Raw genomic sequence first — 16,542 nt, 5'->3', positions numbered from 1 at the left:
TGACACATAACATTTCTGCTTGAGTTTTACTTGACAATAACTAGTCATGTAATTATATCTAAATGCAACAGAGGCTGGGAAGTGTAGTCCCTGCTGGAAAACTTCTTGCCAGTGAAAATCTACTATTGGGAGTGTGGTACAAATTTGGATGGACAGCTAGTTGTCTTTGCCTCTTGAACTCATGGCCCTCACTCGATCGTTTTATTTGTGAACATGGTTGATAGTCTCAGGAACTTGTGTGCGGTGAGACATTTGAGGGGTTGAGGAAGTGGAGAAAGACTTCGGCCTTCTTTGACCACATTCTACCCTTGAATTTTGTGCTACAACAATATTGAGGCAACATGGCAACAACCTTATCTGTGTTTGTCATGCAGGACTGGGGATTTCTCATCTATGCATATTTAGGGACTTTCTTTTTCAGTGAGCTGTGCCATCTTATGAACCCAGGTATTTATTTACCTGGTAAATGCAAGAACTTTGTCCTAGAGACAGATATCTCATTGGAAGGAGAATTTTAATGGGTTGTTTGGGTTACTGGAATCCAAACAAGTGTCATGAAGATTAAAACACCAGTATAGTTAAACAAGGATTTAATGCATTCATCTGAGTATCAAGTCAGAGAGTATAGACAACTATACTGAAAATGACAATGATTCACTACAGTACCTATTCTGGTTTGATTGCTACCTGTTTTTGTAGTTCTACACTATCTACAAAGTTGTATTTTTGTTACTACTGTTATGTACTGATATATTCAATTATACTTTATCTGATGATATAGCCAATTCTATTGGTGTTAACAAGAGACAACATAGTAACCATGGTAGAACTCATTGTACAGCAGTTTTATATGTCTTTTTAGTTTTATGTGTCTATAGGAATGTTTTTTTTTCTGTCCTGCTTTGTTCTGTTTCTCCCTCTAATATAGAAAAGATAGAAATTCATGTTAAGCCTCATGCTTGTGTAAATCCTATAAACAGTTTACGAGAACTGATCTTATGACACATGATGAAATGAACAAATACTTTGAAGGAAAAAATGGCGCCTCAGTACCCAGTGCTGTCCGGAGTGTCATGGTGTGAAATCAAGCAATATTATTTTTCTTTGTTCAGAGTGATTTTAGTCTGCTTTGGTTTGTTTACTATCACCATAAATGAAGATGTGGATAAATGCATGTATATTTAAGTGTTTAGGATTGATAACCATATTACTAAGTTTTATTAGATAGTTGAACAGAACTATTTGCAGTCTCCCTGGTTGAATTCCCATTTATATGTTCCACTTTTGCATCCTGAACAATTATTTGTAAGAGGTCAATATGTAAATATCAACTAGTGATTTATTATTGTTTATTTTTTCCTTTGAAAATTGTAGTATTTCTACCCATTTTCTATTTTGTTTTGGCTTTATTTAAATAAAAAAAATACATTCATCTGCCAGTGAGATATACCTTTCATTTTACAAGGTCCTTAGGTTGGCCTAAAAAAGATACCTCCGCTAGTCTTTCTTTTTGCAATATTTTATAGCTGACAAATGACCTACAGGGTGTGGAGGGCACATTCTTCATTTTAGTTTTATTGCTTTTACATATTAATGAAATTACTCAAGACCTGGGATATCTTGTTTGCCTGGGAGAGATATTTGCCTTTTTAGAACTTTCTAAAAAACATATTTCTTGCTATGGTGTGAATTTTGTGCCTTCCCCAAAATTTGCATGCTGCACTCCTAGTCCCCGTGATTATAGAATTGTGAAATGGAAATGTTTGGGGAGGTGATTAAGTCATGAAGCAGAGCTCCAGTAAACGGAATCAGTGTTGCAAAACAGGCCCCAGGCACTTTGTTAACGTACTCTGTCATGTGAGGACACTCTGTCATGTTACCGTACTCTGTCATGTGAGGATACTAGAGAGAAGGTGGTGACTAGGGCAAAGGCCTGGATTTGGGCCTCATCCAAGTCTGCCAGGGCCTTAATCTTGGACTTCCAGCCTCCAGAACTATGAGAAAGAAGCTCAGGTTTTAATTAAGCCATAATCTATATTTGTTATAGCATCCTGAATTAACTACATCTTTCTTTTAATTCATTATATATAAATTATCACAGTATTTTAATGTCTCTCTGAAAGCTATATTATTTCTGTGTTACTTGGAATGTACCTTAAAGTAGTCCCAAATAGCTGACTAGGGCAATCAGATTGGTGTGCTCAACAATGGCTTCATCTGGAGATCATTAATTAGAATAATCAGTGAGATTTAGTAAACCAATTACACCATTCCTATTGCCCGTATTTCCATTATATGCGTCATGTGGTAAGAAATCTGTCCAGTCTTTGTCTTGGATTCCTGGCATAGAGTTTCTAAAACTTAAGAATTTCCTGAGTGTGTGTCTTTGTCACATTAATGTGATGGCTCAGAGTGTGTTGCTAAATAGCTTCAGAATGTAGCTCATCACCAAAAAGACCAGCTACATACAGGAAGAGAAATTTGGGACTTAATTGTCTCCTAATTAATTGAACTTTGGGGTTAAGTGTAGCATTTTGGTTGGTAAATACATTGATGTGCTTGGAACATGACGTGCCCTAATTCCATGACAAAAGAATGATCTGTGTTCCCTCTCCAACACTGGCCTACATGGCTCTTTACTTAACTGATCTCCTGCTCTGTATCATTTATAGCAGACCTAGAAGCTTAACCGTAGCCATTTACTGAACACTATGAGGAGGGATTTAGGACCCTGTATTTATAAGATCTTTCCTGAGTTTCCAACTTGTTCTGTCTGTTCTACAGAATTCAGTTCATGACTTCAACATTAACACCTGAATTTCAAGACTGATGACTTGTTCTACAAGTTTTGTATTTGTCAGCCCTAATAATGATATGAACTGATTTTTAAAATTTTCTATCTCAACACACCTGTACACGTGCTCATTCACTAGAGCTTTTGTTTTTCCAAAGATCACTAAATAAGAAGCATGAATGTCCTGGAGACACCCGAAGTAGCAGAAAATATCTACAGTAAGAGCAGTGTTGTTGGGTCTGTTCCCCTTAACTAGTGAAGTTTGCTTTAATTCTAGGTGATTGGTGTCAGAACTGAATTACTGCAAATCCATTTGAGTCTGAAATGGAGTTAAAAAAGAATCATAATTCAATAAATTGCCTCATATTCTAAGGGTCAACTCAAAAACCAAAATCTTGACAAAGATTTCTTACATCTTTCAGCAAAATTAATGTGTCCTTTTGTTATTCTATATGTACATTTTGTTGAGTATGTACATATTTTTATAACATGGTCCACTTATCATATAGATACAAATATTTTTTATAGTTTCTGGCATTCAGACTTGGAGTCCTCCCCCATTCAACTGGCAGGCAGAATGTAGCTCAAACCACTGAGACCCCACCTACACCTGAGCCAGGGCCTTGGATCTGAAGAAGCACCGAGTGGTGGAGGAGAAGGGATGGGTCATGTAATCTTGATTTATTCATCCAAGTTTTCCCTGTGATATCACTTCTCTTCTTTCCAGGTGTTCCTTAATTCCACTGAATTTTGGGAAATTTTCTACTATACTTCTGAGATGACAATTTTGAAAAGCTTTCAGTGGAGGAAATGAAGAGGACAGTTTTGAGAAATCTGTGAAATACCCACATGAGAACTCCAACAAGTAGTTGGATATTCATTCATTCAGATGACAAATATTCACTGAACAAACAATAGGTGCTGCTAGTGAGAAGTACTTTACATGCTGGGGATCTGTCCTCGAACAAAAAATTACTGTATTTCTTCACAGACATAACTCTGAAATTTAAGGTGTGGGTCTAGATGTATCCGAAAATCTTGAGGGTAAAGAAGAAAGAAACAGATGAATGAAGCCCAGCTATCAGACAGACTGGATGGCTGATGAATCAAGGCTCTGGAGTAGGAGGCAGAGAGAGTTAAAGGCATTAATATTTGGTTTTGTTTTATGCAGATGTCAGGACATTTTAGTCTTTAACTAGGAGACAGTTAAGTCTTAAGGGTTTTGGAGTTTGTAGATTTGGATAGGGAAATAGGGGAAACTTGGGTTATGTTCCCAATTGTTGAAAAGTTTGAACAAAATCATTGTGAATAAAATAAGTTAGACTGAATGAAGGGCTTCAAGTGAAAGATGGAGACTTGCCATGGTCACTAAAGGTACTGGAAGAGGACGCTGCCAAGCAGCAAGCTAGAACGCCTAAGTGTACATGAATCCCTTTTGGCAGTATTTGGAGGTTCAATAGACACAGTGAAGCAGGGAAGTGAAAAAAGTGTAGGAACATGTTTTATAGTTTTATTACACAGTCGTTATAACTACACTTTGCACATAAAAGGGGGTCAGTGAACTGTGATAAAATTTAGTGGTTAATTAAAAGATGGAAGGATAGAAAGTCTTGAAACGCATCATTCTACTGTTTATATCACAAGAAAAAAAATCAGATTGTGACTAAAGCATAAGATCTCTTTATTTAATAAAATAAAGATTATTTGATTAAACAAAAAGCAAAAGATTATTTTACTCTAGTTTTTAAAGAAAATAGAAATAAGGATTATATTTAAAATATTTTATTGTTTTAATTATTTTGTAATAATACATGCATACACAATGCCTCCCTGCTCCTACTCCCCAAATGAAAAAGACAACCATAAAATGAAGTCTCCTACTTTTGTGTATCTACCTATTATCTCATTATGATCACTATAACCACTGAAAATGTTTTGAAACATTTATATTCTTGACTTTTAAACAAAAGTATAGTCTCATTCTAATATCCTGTCTCTCTAAGAAAATCTTCACAGTTGTAAACATTTATATTTACTCTCTCAACATCTTTTTATTTTCTTCTCCTTTACCAGTCATCTTATCCCCAGTTCTGGAGAGGGTGAGCCCTCATTTCTAGGCCCATCAATACATGATACTGTCTTAGCGACCACTGTTGGTTTAGGGATGTGCATCTCTCACTTGGATCACTCGGTGCTGAAGGGAAATTTTTCCATACTGTGATTAGGAGAAGAGTGATTTCTAATTAACATTTTCTGTAAGAAATGGTCACGTGTCTCGCTGTTAGATGAAAACATCCAAGAATTTCAAAATCTTTCCATGGCCCAATCACTTTGTTCTTCCTCAAGGCTTCTCAGCAGAGGAAGACACAAGAGTCATTGCATTAAGTGTGGCTGTGGTCTTGCTGTACCATGGCTGAGGCAGCAGAAGCCCGCTCACACAGGGGCAACCGCTGAGTTAAATGTGCCCTGGCTGTTCTCAGTTTGCTTGTAGGAGCTGTAGTAATTGCTCAACGCTTCATTCCTTCGCCCATCCACCCCTCCGTCATGTGATCTGGTGTTTCCTCACAAGGCGGAGTATATTTCTTTACTTTGTGATTCTAGACTTGGTCAAATGAACTGATTGACCAATAAAAGAAGGTAGCCTGAGGGGAGGGCTGAGTTGGAGATTTTTCTTTCTTTCTGGTGCCCTTGTTGTAAAAGACACAGATCAAACTAATCTGGAGAAAGACAGCTCAAGGAACAGAGGTATTCCCAGCTGAACCCAGCTGAAATCAATCACTTCCTTCTAGTTTCATTTACAATTTAAAATTTAAAAGGCAAAAACATTTGTCACATTCATTTTATTTGCTTTTTTGCTTCTGAATAAGATTGAGGATATATATTGTATTTTAAAATTCAGTTTCATCTTTTTTTCTGTGAGCTTGTGGTAATGTGTTTTTTTCATTTACATCTTGGACTCTTCATCTTGTAAGGTATTTGTTTGTTCGTTTGTTTGTACTGGGGATTCAGCCCAATACCTTTGCATTGAGCTATATCCCCAACCTTTTCTGAAATTTTTATTTTGAGGCAACGTCTTGCTAAGTTGCCAGGTTGCCCAGACAGGGCTTGAATTTGCAGTCCTCCTGCGTCAGTCCCTCAGAGTGTTGAGATTACCACAACCAGCTAATCCTTCAGATGTTAAGGATACTGACATATTTTTCTGTAGCTTTTCTCTAATACTGTATTTTTAAAGTTTATTTTTGTTGCATATATTTTAAAATTCAATAAAAAACTATCAGCATTCTAAATTTTATGTGTCAATCCTTTCCTGTTATGTCTCTGTGTTCTTATTATGAAATGCTTTCTACATCCAATGAGTATAAAGTGAGTCATTCATATGTCCTATATTTGTTTTCATTTTAAAAATATATCTGGCTTATGTGGAGTTTATTTTGGAAGAAGACACTGGATAGTTTTCTTCTTTATTTGAGAATAATTAGTGTATTACTTCACCCAGGTTTATTAAACAATTCAGCTTTTCCTCACTAATTAGAAATTTTTGTAATTAGTTCACAGATTTTTTTATTTTATGCTATTGATCATTCAATTTTTGATATACCAAAATTGAAAGCCACTTGTACATACAAACTTCTGAGTTTGTCTCTTCTTCCAATTGTGCAGATTATTTTTGAACATCCGTTTCTCCATGTGATATTTAAAATAGTAGTATTTGTGTTGACAAGCACTTGGAAGACTACACATGAATTATTAAATATGATTGCTTTTGAGGAATGAGATTAGAGAATAACATTATTACCTGTTGTGTTACAGTTACCTATGTTTCTTCAATTTGTGGACACACAATAAAATTTTAAAGAAACAACATAAGGAAAAACTGTAAGCCAAGACCTTATTGAAATCTGTATCTTATTATCTTACTTGATCCCTTTGCTTTCCCAGATATATAATCATTTCAGTGGTAATAGTTTAGTTTACTTCTATCCAATATTCCTCCTACTCAATAAGCTTCTTACTTTATTTTCTTGTCCACCTTTCCTGGAACTTTTAGAATAATGCTAAATATTATGATAGTAGAATTTCTTTTTACTATTAAGTTTAATGGAGTGCTTTTAATAGTTTACCATGAAATATGACAATGACTCATGTTCTATTGTCATTTCCTGGAAATTTTCATTTAAAAAATAAAATCATTTATAGCTCAAATTTGCATTCAAAGTTGCATTTGTAGCAACTCCACACTTGAATTTATGAAAGTTTATTATTACATAAAATGGATTTTACAGCATGTGCATCTGTATCATGATGTAGCATTTAATTTGAGATAAACTAATGATTCCATAGGCTCTAAAAGTAATATTTCAGCCAAACATATGGGATTTGATAAATTTGACATTAAAATATCCTATAATTATTCTACCTTTCTAGCCTAGTGCAATTAGTATTCTAGAAAAAATTTGGCACTTAAAAGTCATTTTCATTATCTAACAAGTTCTGTTCTTTGTAAAAATCTTTATCTAGAAGAGAAGAAAATTAGCTCTAATAATTTACAGTTGAAGAATCCTCTAGATTAATTCAAGGGTTTCAACAGAACTCAACATTTAAACTATTCCCACACTTAATGGGCTTTGCCTGTTGTTTGTTCTAGTTTGGTCGTTACCAGTGTGTTAAGCAGCATTAAGTTACTCCTCAGGCTTACCAGGTTGTACATATGACACTTCCTTTGTCTGAACAGCTGTGTCACTTCAAGCTACAAATAAATGCCACAAGCCATTAAAGTTCAGAAGTTAAGGTAGATTTCAACGTGGATCTAAAATAAACTAGATGCATGAACAAATGAAATTAAATGCAGATATTCATCAGAGAAATGAAGACTGGAAAAGGTTTTCCCCAACTTACCCACTGTTTTGTTTCCCCACTTTTGTGGTTACGGTGGTTAAGAGTGCAGCTGGGCAAGGAACTGTGGATGCGGAAGGCAACCGACTCCTTGCACGTGGCTGCCCAGATGTGCTGCTCTCTGAGGGATGCGGTGCCTGCCTCTGTCTGAACAGACAAATACCATTCTTTTATCTTAAATGGTGATGAAGAAATAACTTGATTAATAAAATGTTACTCACTCATATGTTTATTCACTCTTTGACCCAATTGTGTCTATGATTGAATACCTACTAGATTTTAGATACTGGCTTTAGCAAGAGACATAACTCCTAGTAATCATAGTGCTCTATGCCAGGATGCTTAAAAGCCCATAAAGGAGTCAGAAAAATAAAGTAACTACAAATCAGTGTGGTGACAATAGGAGGAAGCAACCTAGGTTGAAAGCCAGTGTTGAAGGACTAGTATGATCCAGTCATACAATGAGAATAGCACATGCAAAAGCTAGTGATTGAGACACACTGAGACTGACAGTGAACATGCCAAGAGAGGAAAAAAGGTTTAGAGAAGGTAGAACAGATAACAATCCCATAAGCATGTCCGTGTCTTACAGTGACATAGACATATACTATTTTACACAGCCATAAGGACTATGCAGGTGTAAAAGTGTTAAGGATCTCAAGATGGAGAGATTATCTTTAATTATTAGGGTGAACAGAATGTAATCACAAGGGTCCTTATACACAGAAGGAAAGAGGATCAGAGTGAGGGAAGACACCATGATGAGGGAAACAGAGGTTAGATGGATCCACTTTGAAGATGGAGGAAGGGATTGTGAGTTCAGAAATTTAGCTAGCTTCTACTAATGGGAAAAGCAGGAAACTGATGAATCTCCAGAATGTAACCATCCTGACATCTGGATTTTAACTCCACAAGTCTCACTTTACAATTCTGACTGACTGATTCATAGGAGAATAAAATTATATTATTTTAAGCCATGAAGTTTGTGATAATTTGTAATAGCAGCCAGAAGAAATACAGTAATACTTTGGTTCATGAACTCTTCAGTTTGCAAACAATTCCATTCACAAGAGTTTGGCAAAATATTTTTTCTGTTTGCAAATTCGGTACTGGGTGACCACATGACCATGACCATCTTCCCCACACAAGTGCATATACAGCCATCTTTCTCCAAATCATAAAACACATTGTTTATAAACTGAGGTATCATTGTAGAAGGCTAGATAACTAAGAACATTCCAGGATAAACTGGGTGTCGAAGGGCTTTCCCTACAGGAATGAACTGATCATATGTTCTCTTTAGAATGACCCGTCTGGTAGCAGTTGGGGGAGATCATACTGAGATATGTGATGAATTTGGCACAGGCAGTTAGAACACAGGCCCACAAAGGTAAAGAAGATAGGCAGGTGCAAAAAGTCCTAACTGCAAGGGCAGAAGTCCTAAAGTCTGGAAGAAGGTATTACCAGATAAACAGCAAGTATCTTCAGCCACCCAAGGCTGCCTCAGAGTATGACCAAGCTGGTCAAGGAAAGATGTGGACCTCGCATGGTGATCATCTTTATCACTGGGCTTTGTAGAAATGATCATTTCCTTGTAGAACAGGAAGCACATCACCCTGGTAGATAGCCATGAAAAGGAATACTTTCTTCTTGGGTCCCATAAAAGCTCCTGGACAAACAGTACACTTTTGCAACCCTCTTTCAGCTCCCCTCCAGTAATATGAGCTTTCCTTAAGCCTACTTTTGCTTTCCTAATAACTCCCTGGCAGCTCTGAACTCCTCCACTGGCAGTGTCATTCTTCACCTTGAGACATAAATCCAGGGTTACTTTCACAGTATGAGAGCCCAACTAGCACAGGGACAAACGGATTTTGCAACCTTGCCACCAAATTTGGGCATACTACAACCTGATCCGAAGTGAGCTAGAAGTCCAGATAAAGTAGATCTTTGTGTGTCAACTTCTATTTGTTGAGAAGCAATTCCTTTTTTAAAAACTTGGTTTCCTTGTTTAAGCATCGATTTTTATTCCAATAGTAAAACACATGGTAGAACTTGAATTTTAGAAATGAAGAGCGACAATAACAATCAACAAAAGGTAATGTAGTAATTAGTGTTGTAAAAGTAGTTTTGAAGGAAATAAACAGAGAATCATGGTAGAGATTAGTGGGATCCCCTGGATAATATTTTTAAATTAGTATGGATAAACAGGATCTATACCAGGTCAATTATATCTGACCTCTAGAAATGGAGACTCTTAGGAAAAGAGGTAAGAGCCAGGCTGGATCTGGGCATTCTCAGAGATTCCTAGGTGCTTCTTAAGGGCCCACACTAGCAGAAAAATATAACATGTTTCAGGGGCAGAGCCTACAGGCTGTGTGGGTGGCGCTGCTTTCCTGAAGCCTGAGAGGATTACGAAATGAGTCAGATAAAATGGGATCAGGGGAGAATGTGGGAGAATTAGGGGCGAGGGAGAATTAGGGGTGTTGGACAAGCAGGTGAGACTAGGCTAGGAGGAGGTTGAGGGAGGCCTCCGCCAAGGTAATGGTGAGCCTGAGATCTGAGTTCTGGGAACCAAGTGATGGAGTGTGTTGTAACAGAGACTGTAAAGAAAGAAAGGAAGGAAGGAAGAAAGAAAGAAAGAGAGAGAAAGAGAAATAAAGAAGGAAGGAAGAAGAAAGACAAAGAAAGAAAGAAAGAGAAAGAAAAGAAAAGAAAAGAAAAGGAAAGAAAGAAAGAAAAAAGAAAGAAAGAAAAAGAGGCTTCATGGCGTACACGTGGAGATCAAGTTCACAAACGGTGTATGGATGGCGTGAGTCTTCATGCATTAATAACTTATGCAATGAAAAGAACAGTTTCCAAAAACAAGATAAGAAACCCAGACCACAGGGATGCTGGAGAAGTCATATGACCCCACTGATTACCTCCCTCAGTAGAAGAATTTGGCAGACTGCAACAAGACGAATTTACTACAGTATCTTCAGTTCTAGAGGATAGGGGTTTGAGGTTAAAGTGCTGGCTAGGTTGGTTGCTTCTAAAAGACATGAAGATTAATCTGCCCCATGACTCTTTCTTAGATACTGGTGATTTGTGGCAATCATAGACACTCCACATACTGCAGAACCATTAATCCTCATCTCTACTTTCACGTATATGTGATGTTCTTTCTGGGTGGATATCTCTTCCTATATTTTGCTTTTTTACAGAACAACAGTCATATTAGATTAAGGCCCCTCTGAATAACCTCACTTTAACTTGTTACCTCTTTAAGAACCTATCTTCAAATAAAGTCACACTCAAAAGTTATTGGATATTAGGACTTCAAGTTATGAATTTTGGATGGATACAATTTTACCCATAATACCCCAGTTTTATGTATATATACTTAAGTGAAATAATTTTTATGTTTTTTTCAGTAACTGTTGAATTCCCTTTTCTAAATCAGGTTCCTTCCACTTAGCAAAGGTTAATTCAGTCTTATTTTAAAACATATATATATATATATATATATATATATATATATATATACTTATATATAGAGACTTAAATATATATTATATGTATACAATATATATATAACTGAGACTTAACTAAGAGACAGGGTTAAAACAGGGATGACTAAGTTCATATGTGTATAGGCTCTAATATGACATCCACCTCCTAGAACCACGCCTTTGGTTAATCTCTTTTCCCTTGCATGTATGTGACTTTTAGATTTCTCCTGTTCACTAGCATAAGGCAAAGATGATGAGATGCCCTTTCTGTGATTATATTATGTAAGACTATCTTCTATAGACTTATTGTATCATACTGACTTTGAAGAAATAATCAGCCATGTTGCACAAGAGCTTATGAAGACAATCACACTCTGGCAAGGATCTTTAGGAGCAGAACTCTGAGCCACAAGGAACTGAATTCCACCAATTTGAGAAAGCTCAAAAATAGAGCCATCACTAACTGCAGAAGACAATCAAGCGCTAGTTAACATCTTGATTTGTATGCTTGCTAGGACTCAGCTAAACCATGTCCAGACTCACTGAGAATGTGAGATAAGAAAAGTATGGTATTTTAAGATGTTAAAAAATCATGGATAAGGAGGAGGAGGAGGGGGCAGAAAGGAAGGAGGAAAGAGTGAGAAATAAAAATAGAGAAGGATGAGTAGTGGAGAGAACAGAAAACTGTTATCTTTCTTTCTGTCTAAATCACTCTTGCCATGGCTAATGATGGATATGTGTGTGGCTCTGATAATAATATAAGATTACATTTTAAAATAAGACTGGATTAACTGGTAAATGAAAAACCTGATTTAAAAAAGAGAATTCAACAGTTACTGAAAAAAAAACCATAAAAATTATTTCATATTAATATTCTGCTGAATCAATACTCCCTCATAAATGTGACAGACACATGCACATAAAATTTATTGTGCCAGACTTTCAGAGAACATGACAGACAAATAACAGCAGCCACGGAGGCTCTCTGAGATTACCAGTTTAGAATCCAGAAGCGGTGCCGTGTGAGGAGTCCTATGCCAGGGAGATGTACCCTGCCAACCCAGGAATGAACTAAGCTGAGAGAAACCAACTGGAAATGCAATCTTGCTGCTATAACAGGGACAGGTAAAATCTCAGTGCGGAAGCTGGATCCTGCACCATTGGAAGCCGCGATTTGAATTTCCTGCTGCCGATACTGCGTCCCAATCTGCATGGCAGGGAGAGATACATGTGAAACCTCTGAGAGCTGGAATCGGCGAACCAAATGGCGTTGAGAGCGGGACTGGCAGGGAGCCCTGCATCGACCTGCATGAAATGGGGACCCTTTCATAGACTGGGAGGCTCCAACAGAGGACATTCTGGGAATGAGCAGACTAGCCGGAACAGGGCCTTGCAGTGACTTTAGTCGCATATTCCCCTCTCAAGCGGGAGTGGTGGGAAGCACTTGGCCTGGTGACGCTGCGGACTAAGATCCAGTAGGCTAGCCCAAATCGGGTCCCTGCGCCTGGCGGTGCACCCTAGCAGTGAAGCATTCAGTAGGTTGACCTGGAGGGGCGGGCCCAGAAGAGGCTGCCCAGGTCTGTGTCTCCCTAGTACACTGCAGTGGGCGGGAACATCTTACTGGCAGATTCAAACAAACTGTAACAGACAAAGAGAAAGAGAAAAAAAAAAAAAAAAAAAAAAAACAACTGGGCCTCCTACATATGCTTGTATGGAAGGAACAAAAAGTATGGGAAAAGGGAGCAACAAGAAAGGGGTCCTCAGTCCCCAATCCTGAGAACACTGATCCATGAAAGGTAAATGCAAAAGAGAATGAAGACAGAAAACATGCAATATCAAACACGGCACCTATAGACATAAAGCGGTATCTCCAGAGCCTCATAGACGAGTTCAGAAATGAAGTATTTAATGAAATAAAGCAAGTAATAAGTAGAATAGTTAGAGAAATGCTAAGCACTGCCCAAGAAAAAACAGATGGTGGAATGGAAGAACAGAAAAAAAGGGGAGAATTGTTTGATGGAGAAAATAGAGAAAACATAAAATACGTGAAGCAGGTTCAAAGAGATTACCAGGAAACTAAAAACTCTATTGAAAGCTGGCATAACAGCTTGAAAGAAACTAAGTATAGATTATCAGAACCGGAGGACAGATTTGTAAGGTGGGAGCATGAAATGAAAAACTTCTTAAAAATAACAAGAAAACAAACAGCAATAATACAATGACTAGAAGATGATAAGAGGATCCATAACTTAAGAATTAAGAACGTAAAAGAAGAAGTAGGGACTCAAACAAATGAACTACAAAAGCTATTCACAGAAATATCCAGGAGAATTTCCCTAATTTAGCAAAAGGTAAAGATACTCAGATGTATAAGGCATACAGGACCCCAGCCACCTACAACCCAAACAGAGCTACACCCAGGCATATAATAATCAAAATACCAGAAATCCAATATAAGAACAGAATATTAAAAGCCATCAAAGACAAGAAACAGATCACTTACAAGGGAACACCCATCAGAATTACAGCAGACTTCTCGGCACAAACCATCAAATCACGAAGAGCGTGGGGGGAAATAATTCAAGCTTTGAAAGATAATAACCTCCAGCCAAGATAGATATATCCTGCACAACTGTCCCTAGAAATTGATGGAAAAACAAGGTGCTTCCAGGATAAAGAGGAACTGGGGGAATTTGCAACCACCAATTCAACTCTACAGAGATTACTGCAGGATATTCTAAAAATGAAAAATACCAAGATTCCAGAAAAAGTGGCAGAGAGGCCACAATGAATAGAGCAGAAAGCGAAATGAAGAGGACAAACTGACAGCTAATGACAGAAAAAGAGCTCAACAGAAATGAGACAGAGAAGGTTGGATGGTAGGAACAGCCATTTTGGAGAAAACAAGACATAATAGGTGGTGCTGATTTAATATCCTCTTGTTTTGAAGTCCCATCAAGCTTTTGTTCTTCTGTCTCCAGTGGTTTTAACGTGTTTTATCTTATTGGATTTTATTATATGTGATAATATAAACAAAAACTTTTATAGACAAGGAGGTTATATAGAAACCATTGTTTATTTTCTGTTAGTTGATTCTAAATACCCTGTAATACTGTCATTCTCTTGAATGGTTTTACATTGTCTTGATATGTTTGATGCTACAGTATACAAAGTTATACCCAAAGATTTTAAGGGAAGAGACGCTATGGTAACTACTATTATGTCGAGATTATCTTGTGGTGAAACACTATTTTGCTTAAATGGCTATGTTTTGACCTACGCTGTTTTGTTGTTATGCCCTCTTTTTTTTTTTATCTCAATCTCCTTTTTATTATCTACTTTTTCATTTTTATCCTTTTAATTATGGGAAAAATAAAAAATAAAATAAATAAAAAAATAAAAATAAATAAATTAAAAAATTAAAAATAAAATAAATAAAAAATAGCAGGATATATTATAGTAACCCACTTTGATTTCCTATTAACTTGATTTGAAACTCTGTATTGCTCTCACCATCTTGTTTTGACTGATTTTCCTCTATTCTGTTATGCTTGATAGTACCAAGTTTGAAAGTACAGGCAACAACTATGAAGACAGTAAGATTCATTGTGACGCCCATTCTGGTTGACCATTATCTTCTTTTGAAGTCCTCTAATGTCTCCAATGTTTTGGTTTTATTGGTCTTATTCTTTACTGTTTTGTTCAATTTTACTCTAACTGATGATATAGGCAATTCTTTTTAAGATAACAAGAGGCATTATGGTAACGATTGTTGGTCACCTTGTATTTTGTTTTTACATTATGTATTATGTCCATCCTTTTGATTTGACTGACTCTGTCGTAGTATGTCACATTTGGCTTTACTTTCTTCAAAAAAAAAGTAATAAGAACTGTGGGAGCAATAAAACCCAAAATGTGTAATTGTCATTGTACAAAAGAAAGGAAAAGAAAGTTCTCTAAAAGATATAACTGCATATATAGTTAAGTGTATACGATAGATAACCATATTACTGAGTTTTGTTGGATCGTTGAACAAAACTGTTTGCAGTCTCACTGTTTGAAAGTCCCCTCTATATGCTTTAATTTTGTAACTTCAACAACTATTTCTAAGATGACAATACGTAATTAATTAGTGATTTCCTACTGTTTATTTTTCCTGAAATTCTGTATAACTTGTACCCTTTTTGTTTTTTTTTTCTTTTTTCTCCTTAAATAAAATTAAAAAAAATTATTGTGCCATACTTCTGACTAAAACTCTTCCATATACTTCTCACTCTGGACTAAAGCACAGCTTCTTAGACTAGCAGATCACTCCGGTAGTTGTTGGCACCCATCAATTCTCCCAGGTGTCATCCCAGACTCTTCTCTACGGACTCTCCGTACTGGAATGCTGTGTTAGGCGGATGCCTATGGACGTCTTTCATTGAAACGGCTGCTGAAGAAAACAGTAGGTCTCTCTGTTAAATGCACTGACACTCACAGTGAGACTTGGACCCTGGCAATCTATTCTTCAGAGCACCGTGTACCTCTGCTCCCACCAGGTAACAGGTAAACTCGCCAAGTCATTTGTGCCTGTCCCCAAACTTGCTTAAATCAGAACTTGTAATTACATTATACAAGTTGATAAAATATAAGTACACAAAGAAAGACAGATTTTTGACATATTCATACTGTGAAAACATTTGACAAGACTTGATTTTGGTATACTGAAATATGTTTTAGGCAAATTGGGGTGGGAAGTTAAGATTGAAGATCTAAAGGCTGGAGTTCGTTAAAGAGTTAGGACATTATATTTAGAGTCTTTTGCAAATATTTTAAAATTCTTTTCCATTTTAGAGAAAGCAAAACTAGAAAAAGCAGATGATGTGATATTAGTACACATTAACTAAAAATCTTTTTTAGGGAAGGGAAGTAGAATCAATGATCCCACATTGAGAACAATGGCTTTGGTCTTGTAACATGCTACGGTCTGAATGTTGGTATCCTCTCAAAGTTCACAAATTGAAATCTTAATCTCTAAGACTACAGTATTAAGAGATGAAGGCTTATCAAAGAGACCCAAGGGACTTTTTTTGTTCTTTTCATGATATAAAGACACAGTGAGAGGTTGGTTGTTTGCAAGCTGGGTAAGAGCCCTCTGCAGAACCATGGCATTCTGATACTCTGATATTGAACTTTCCATCATCTAGACATGTGCAAAATAAATTCCTGTTGCTTGTGAGTTACTCAAACCATGGATTTTGTTAAGGCAGTCCAAGCACACTAAGGTATATCAAATATACCAAAACAAATATAACAAATATAAAAATAAATGGTTAAGGAATATACAGATACATTTTCAGTTAAAGTAAATGTACCAGGTAA

Source organism: Cavia porcellus, unplaced genomic scaffold (assembly GCF_034190915.1).
Source record: "Cavia porcellus strain 051 isolate PalLab524CR breed Dunkin Hartley unplaced genomic scaffold, mCavPor4.1 scaffold_11, whole genome shotgun sequence".
Classification (NCBI taxonomy): domain Eukaryota; kingdom Metazoa; phylum Chordata; class Mammalia; order Rodentia; family Caviidae; genus Cavia; species Cavia porcellus.
This window is presented reverse-complemented; position numbering follows the sequence as displayed.